This window comes from Mauremys mutica, chromosome 7, assembly GCF_020497125.1.
Source record: "Mauremys mutica isolate MM-2020 ecotype Southern chromosome 7, ASM2049712v1, whole genome shotgun sequence".
Taxonomy (NCBI): domain Eukaryota; kingdom Metazoa; phylum Chordata; order Testudines; family Geoemydidae; genus Mauremys; species Mauremys mutica.
In genome coordinates this window covers 48,152,236-48,160,342 of record NC_059078.1, presented here as the reverse complement: position 1 = coordinate 48,160,342, position 8,107 = coordinate 48,152,236, and positions in this window count along the sequence as shown.

Sequence of the window (8,107 nt, the reverse complement as noted above, 5' to 3'; positions counted from 1 at the left end):
CAAAAGGATTTCTCTTTCAAAGTAAACTGGAAGAAGCCTGCTGTGGGAATAGCAGCTGCTGGCGGGACAGCAAGTCTTGCACTGGAGCAATTGCTCGAGACAAACCCAGAGGAGACTCTGGAGTGACTGAGAAGCCAAAGGCTAGGGGGAGCTTTACAAGAGTTGTGCTCAAAGGTGAGTGACAGCCAATGCAGCAGGCAGGCAGCACCTGGAGAGTCCCATTCTGTGACCAGACTAGCTCTGAGAGCTGCCTCCTGCTATGGCCAGAGTCTCCGGTTACAGGGCTAACCTTGCTCATAAACCCTGTGGCTCCTGGTTTCTTCAGGCTGTGTTTTCACTGTGGCTCTATGATAAGTCAATTTAAATCAGTTTCATGCAAGTCTGAAAGTGCTGGCAGATCAGGGGAGTGCAAGCAGGTGCTAGGGAAGATTGCATGCATGCTAACTCTGCCAGTGCCCTCAATGCCAGCCTGCAGCCCCCTGCTATTCCAACCCTGGTGGTCTCCACACACAGCTCTGCCAATGCCTCTCCATCCCAACCTGTAGTTCCCCAGCTATCCTAGTCCCAGGCTTCTCTTAAGCAGAAATAGCCCGTGGTTCTGATATGGAAAAACTGCCGCTGTGGACTCAGCCCAGCCCATTGAACTCATGTCACTAATGGCCTTAACCCGGTCTAGGGAGAGAAAAGCTAGTGCATTAATGGATACATCACAGCACTGCCATGTATGGTGGCCCTAGCTTACCACTATTCCACCCTGCTCTCTCACACAGATAGGCCTGGTCAGCTTATTGCAAGAAAGTCCTCCCCAGACAGCCAGAGAAGGGAGAAATCATTCGGATTTCTGCATGGCTTTTGCTTCTTCCCCTGTTCCCCATGCTGATCTCCCTCACAAACACCTTACTTTATATGCTTCTAAATTACCATGGATCACCATCACCAAAGGGGGGAGGGGATCTCTGATTTGAACCCTTTCTCAGGAAGGCAACACATTGGTAACCCCAGCAGTAAACACAGGAGCACTACCCTTTGCTAGCCATCCTCATGCTTCAGGGCAGAAGCTGATCAGCAGCTGGGGTCAGGAAGCAAATGCACTCCCCACAACCTAGTCCTGCACAATCAGAGGCATAATGGGGGATTTGCTCCTCCTGTAGCAGCTGGCAATGAAACCACCCCACAGCTGTGTGGAGCAGGCTGGGCTACTCAACACAACCAGGCCTTGGCTGGAGATGGCCATTCACCAGCTTTGCTGGGAATGGGCACCAAGCTAATCCCGACAGGCTCGTGCTGCCCTGGCTGCATACAGTGCTCTAGTATAGCACAGCCTATGTTCTTTCCAACTTGCTGCTTATGCTGTGGAAAACCCACCCACAAGCCTTTCCTGTGCGCTACTCACAGCGCTCAGAAACCCAAGGGCTCTGTTAAGACAGAAGCTGTCACAATGATAAATTGTCTGTTTATTACATCAACATGTGGGGGGAGCGCTCCACTGCCCTCCCCTTCAGCCCCTTGCTAACAAGCCAGGACCAGCGAGGGAAGATCTGGGCCATCTGGAGGAATCCCACTTGGAAAGGTCACTGGCAGCAGCTGGAAGAGAAAGCCCTCCCCTTCCTCTCCAGGGACAGCCCAGCAAACCAGTGTGTCCAGAGGTGTTTTCATTGCATGGGCCATGCTCAGCAAACCTGGCCACCCCCTCACACCTCCCTCCTGCTAACCAGGCTAGGAATGCTCCCTGCCCATGCCCAGTGCACTTTCAAGGGGCCTTCAGTCCCAGCCATGGGGCCTAGGAAGCAGGAATACAGAAAGTGTGGGGGCTGCATCCAAGGCCATTGTTGTTATTATGGGTGCACAAGTCCACCTGTACAGCTCTGACTGCAGGATTGCGGCTGTCATAAACATACAGCTAAGGGTAGCATAAAATCCCTGCTTTACCTGTAAGGGTTAAGGTGCTCAAATAACCTGGTTGGCACCTGACCAAAAGAACCAATAAGGGGAGAAGATACTTCTAAATCTGTGGGGGGAGGTTTTATTTTGTGCTCTCTTTGTTGTTCTCTCCGGGACAGAGAGGGACCAGGGCAGGAAAAACCATCTCCTAAAACCCTACCTGAAATAAGCATCCAAGATTACAAAAATTGTAAGTAGTAACAAGGAAATGTGTTAGATTATCTTTTGTTTAGCTTGTGAATTTTCCCTATGCTAAGAGGGAGGTTTATTCCTGTTTTTTGTAACTTTGAAGTTTTGCCTAGAGGGGAAATCCTCTGTGTTTTAAATCTCACTACTCTGTAAAATTACCTTCTATCCTGATTTTACAGAGGTGCTTTTTTTTTCCTTTATAAAGTTCTGCTTTTAAGAACCTGATTGGTTTTTAGTGTCCGGTCTGTGCTCACCCTGGTTATCTATTTGGTTGGTATATTATTCTCAAGCCTCTCCAGGAAAGGGGGTGAAGGGTCTTGGGGGGATATTTGGGGGAAACAGGAACTCCAAGTGGTCCTTTTCCTGAATCTTTGTCTAACTCACTTGGTGGTGGCAGCAATACTGTCCAAGGACAAGGAAGGATTTGTGCTTGGGGAAGTTTTTAACCTAAACTGGTAGAAATAAGCTTAGGGAGTCTCATGTGGGTCGAGTGGGGAGGGAACCCTGACAGTGGCCATGACAGGCGGCTAAGATGCTGCATTCCTCGGCCTTGTCCTGAGCTGGAGGTTTGGCACTGGCCAATGAATAAGCTGGGGGAAAGTATCCCTTAAGCTGCTGGCTGCCAGGTGAGTCACACCCACTGGAATGAAACCACCCCACGGCTGTGTGGAGCAGGCTGGGCTACTCAACACAACCAGGCCTTGGCTGGAGATGGCCATTCGCCAGCTTTGCTGGGAATGGGCACCAAGCTAATCCCGACAGGCTCGTGCTGCCCTGGCTGCTGCTCTAGCAGGGACCTCTCTCTCGCTCACTCCCTTCTCTCTCTGCCAGCGTTCCAAGGACACGGGGGCTCAGACACAGCCGCTCTAAAGCCATAGGCTGCTGCTTCCGCTTGGGCAAAAGGAGACTCCCTGCTAGGCTGGAGGGCCCCCACTCAGCTGCCAGCACCTGGAGCAGCACCGCAGACCCTCTCCGCTCTGCTGGGTTCCTGCTGCAGGAAGTGCTGGGAGTTGGGGCCTGATCCCCAGTTCATTGAGCTCAGGCCTTAGCAGCAGAGGGAAGAGGGGTAGAGTGGGAAGGCAGGACCCAGGCACCCAGAAACCCCTCATTCCTCCCTGCACAGCACCCCCTAGTGCTTCCCCAACACCACACCAAACGGGGAGGGAGGCAGTCAGCTAAAGGAGTGGGCAGATCCCCTGGCAGGCAGGGCTAGGCAGTCAGATACACATCAGCAATTCTTTCCTCTAACTTCCCCCCAGGCTGCATTAGCCTCATTCAGCTTAATTAAAGCTCAAGCAAACAAGCCCCTGGGTGGCATTTTCCCCATGTTTGTCTGGTACTTGCTTTAATTAGCAGGGAAATTGCCAGGAGCTCCTTGGTTGCGTTTGCTTTGCCCCAGGGAAATAACACCTGGGAAAGCCCTTTTAGGTCGTGTTGCTCATGGGCCCAGTTTTTCGGTTTGGGGGCCGAACTGGAAAAAAAAATCATAATTTTGGGCCAACCTCAAACAAACAAAAAACAAACTGGATTTTTTTGGCAAAATGAAAAAGTTTAGTTTTGGGTCAGGTGAAATATTTTGATTGACATGAAATTAATGTTTCATTTGGGTTGAGAGTTTGGACCAGAGGCTCTAGTGGTCCCTTCTGGCTTTAAACTCTGTGATGTGAGTACTTCTTTGAGCCTGATTTGAAATGTTCCAAGCAAGGGGGTGGTCGGCCCATTCCTAGAGACTGCACCCCAGCCCAGTGCATCCCCGTGGGGGGTACTGTGTTCTGAGCATCTACTGCAATTTCCTCCTAGTGTCACAAAAGAGAGAGATTCATAGAGTCGTAGATTGCAAAGCCAGAAAAACCCACTGAAGCTCCAAGAGAAGATATAGGGCCCGATCCAACGTCCAATGACGCCATTGGGTGTCGTCCCACTGCCTCCGAAGGCCTTTGAGAAGGGGCTGAAGCATTCCGCCTTATTCTCCCTCTTTCAGGAGGGATTTTCCATGACCTGACAACAGGGAGCATTGTCAGCGAGTCTATTCCCGTGTAGCAGGTAGGCTCTGCAATAGCATTCTTGCTTGGTGAAGAAATTGCTCCCTTGCTCAGACGCCACCAGCCAGCAATGTGATATTAACCCTCTAGTACCTGAGGGGTTCAGACTGGGTTTTGTTTTTCTCCATTGGTCCCAGTTATGCCCTGGACCCACCCTAAATAACTTTTTTCCCTCCTTGTTTACACCCATCAAACATTTGTAGTCTGGCATCATTTCCCCTCCTCTGTAGTCAGCTCTTAGCCAAGCAACACATATGTCACTCCCACCTTTCCTTGTAAATCAGCCCATTCAATATCCCGGATCCTTTTTTGTTGTTGTTGTTCTTCTTCTTCTTCTTCCCGGAGCCTTCTCCAAGCATCAGCATTTCTCTGGCAAGGAGGTGCCCAGACTGGCCCTCTGCTGGGAGTGGGACATGCACACTTGGAAAGGATGAGATGAAAACAATGTGACAGCCATGTGATGCAGTGGGCATGGACTTAGCCCTGCGATCCATGGCCATCACAAAAGACCAACTCCTGCCCTCTGTTACACCTCTGCAACTCCACCAGTGTCAGCAGCTGTAACTGAGGAGAGCCATTGGCCCAGAACATCTGCAGACCCCAAAGAGCTGACACTGCAGTACGAGTGGGCTGGAACTACCTGGATCTTTCGGGGAAGTCCAGATCAAACTGCCCAGTTGAGGCTTCTCTTTGTAAGAAGGCTCAGAAGCAGAGCCCGAGGTCTGAAAAGACGTAAACCTTGGAGGAGTTGGGATTCCTCCTTGAACCCAGTCAGAGAGTCACTTCTTGGGTCCCCAGATCAGAGTGGAGGATGCTGCTCTATGGACCGACCACTGAGCTGCCTCCACCGGTGCAGAGCACAGCTTGGGGTGGGGAGGCAGGGGTGTCTGGACTGAGAGGCTAGCACCAGCTGAGAGCTCGTCTGATCCAGTCCCCGTTATAAACATGAACACTACAGCCACGGCCCCCAAGGCACCATTCCAGCAGCTGACCATAGCCAGAGCACAGAGGCAAGCCAGCCCTGCTGCCTAGACCAAGGCATCCTCAGATGGACTGCTACATTGGCTCCCTGCCAGCCAGGGACCCCCTGGAACAAAGGGAATCCCTGCTTAGCTAGTTCAGCTAGCTATCCACCCCCGGAGCAGCACACAGCAGAGGCTTTGTACATTTTGAAGGAGGCGATATGGCAAAGATCGGTTGTTCAGCATTACCCAGGGGAGAATGAGGCTTTGGTCTGTGCGCCAGGCCCCCCCAGGCCAACGATCACTTCCTCTCTCCCCGACAAACATGAAAGGACAGCTGCCAAACGAGAACCACCCCTTCCGGCGCTGCACGTGCAGTTTTGTTCCAGCCTTAGAAGGATCCTCCTGCATCCTGGGGCGAGGAAACCCCAGCAAACAGGGAACAATTCCCCATTGTGCTGCCCTGCGTGGCAGCGGCTTGCAGACGCCCACCCCGGCTGGCTGGCTGGGGTTTATCGCCAGCCCCTGGTTGGTTTAGGCTCAGCCCAGCCCAGACTTTGGCATGTGATTCCTTTCCTCTCTCTCGCTTTTAACAAAGCCCTTCCCAGCAGGGCCTGTGGTTCACACTATTGTGTGGGGTCAGGGGCTGCAGGAAGGAGTGAGATCCTTATCCGCTTTGGGGAGTTTACTCAGCGAGTGAGATCATGCTGGCCGTGTGGAAAAGGAGCTGCTGCTGCTGGCTGCCACAGAAGTGATTTCCCCTCTGCCTGGAGGCTGGAGAAACCGCTCCAGGCAGCTGCACCTCACCTGGCTTCCTGGGGTGGAGATGGGCACCCAGCTGCCAGGGCCAGGGAGCTGCAAAGTTCTCAATGCCTGATTTGCCAACAAGTCCCTGAGCAAGGGAATGAGGGCCAGCCTCCCTCACCTTGCTGCATTCAGACATGGGGTGACCAATCCCCCAGAATCCTTTGCGGTGGGTCCCAGGCAGGAGCACTCCACGGACGAGGCCTGAGCGAAGCTGCGGCAGTCAACCAGAGGAAGGCAACGGGGAGCAGATTAGTGACGCCAGCTAACTGACCAAGGCTTTCATAGGGTCATGGCTTTCAGGCTGGGACTTATTACCTGGCCTAGGGCTGGGACAGGGCACCGCAAGCTGCTGAGCCCCCACAGCCCACTGAATTGCCATGCGCACCTCTATTCCAGAGGTTCCCTTGGACAGCTGGAGCAGAGAGTGACATGCAGGCGAGCAGAGGAAATGTGTTGAATTTCCCTCCCATCTGCCCCTTTGGCTTTTCTCTGCTCAGCCCAGCCCGGGCTCTAATTCCTCCTCTACAGCCACGCGCTTGGGAAAGGTTTAACCGCTGCCCCTTTGCCTCCCTCTGATCTGCTAGTGACAGCACTCGCAGGCGCCTTTGCTTCCGGAAACAGCATGGGCACATTCCGCAGCCAAGCCCACCCACCCTCACCCCCTGCAGGGCTGGAATATGGACCATGGGGCTGAGCCCAAGTGGGTAGTGTATCTGTATGCAAGGGGTGGGGGGAACATCTGGGAGACAGTGGGCTCTGAGCCACTCCTGGCTGTAAAATATAGACACAGACCCACATCAGCCTCCCTTTGGGGTGTCAGGCCTGGTGTCCAAGAATCCAATGCTGAACGGCCCACAGACACCCTGCTTCATTCCAGTGCACCGTGGCCAGCTGGAGTGTGAATGGCGGTGGGCCCTGGGCCTCTCCCCTGCCTGGCGGTGCTAGGAGCTGTCCCCTGAGCAGAGGGAGTACCAGCTCCTCACCCCCACCTGGATCTGAGGTTCCCTCACTGTCCTATCAGCTCAGCAGCCACCAGCTCGGGGCAGTGGCCGCATCGCGGTTGGGCGGGTGCATGTAAGTACACCTGGCACCTTCAGGATGCCCTGGGGGCGTCTGATGTGCAGCGATCTGCAAGCAAAGACCATCTTTCCCTGCCAGCCCATCTGACTCAGGGCACAAGGGCCAGGCAGGAGGTGAAACCAACAGTGAGGCATGGCCCAGTCTCAGCAGCTCCACCCGGAAGGGAGCGAGGGGCGGGAGCCATTTCTAAGTGGGAGCTCAAGGGCTATCGTGAAGTCAGAGTGCACGTTCTCCTTGTAGGGTCCCAGCCGCAGAGCCGAGACAGTGCCAGGAGGAGGAGATTTTGACACAACTTCAGCATCATGGCAGACGCCCCAGGGAATTTGTGACTGGGCTTTTCAGCTGCTGCTCTAATGGGAATCGGGAGGCCACCAACTGGGAGCTCGTCACACACAACACAATATTGTGCAGTGCGGATACATACAAGCAGCAGCTGGGGAATTGGCAAGGAGGGAGGAGGAGGGTGAGTTGTGAGAAAGGAGAGAGAAGGAGGTGGCAGGGGGGATATCACATGGGACAGGTCAGGAGAGATGGACAGTGGGAGTCACATTTCCACTGGTTCTGGCTCCCAGCCCTGCAGCCTGTCCCTGCTAATGAAACCCGCAATGAGATTTTCTGCCTATTTGAGCTGGTGGAAGCTGCAGCATCAGCTCAGATATGGAACACCAGGGAGCTGGGCCCCAGTGATCGGACAGTGGCCTCATGCTACTGAAAGTCACCTGAAAGCTACGTCCCTTGATGGGGATGCCAGGAATTGCCCTGCAGTCCTGCACTCTGGCTCTTCCAGTGCACCAGGGGAAGGCACGTGAGAGGCACCCCGGCTGCAATGCACCCTGCCATGGGTGGCACCCTTTCCTAGCCTTTCCTCTGGCCAGAAGCATAAACTTTGATCATGCTTCTCAGCTTTAACTGCACAGCTCCAAGTGTTATCAGTACGTATGAATCACCCGGGCCCTTTGGAAATGCCACCCCTTGACCCTGATGACCTCCTGTAGCAGTGAGTCCCAAAGATCAGCTATACATGGCATATGGAGCCCTTGGGAGGCATTCCAGGAGGTTGGCATGGGAGGCAGGAAGTGGCAGCAG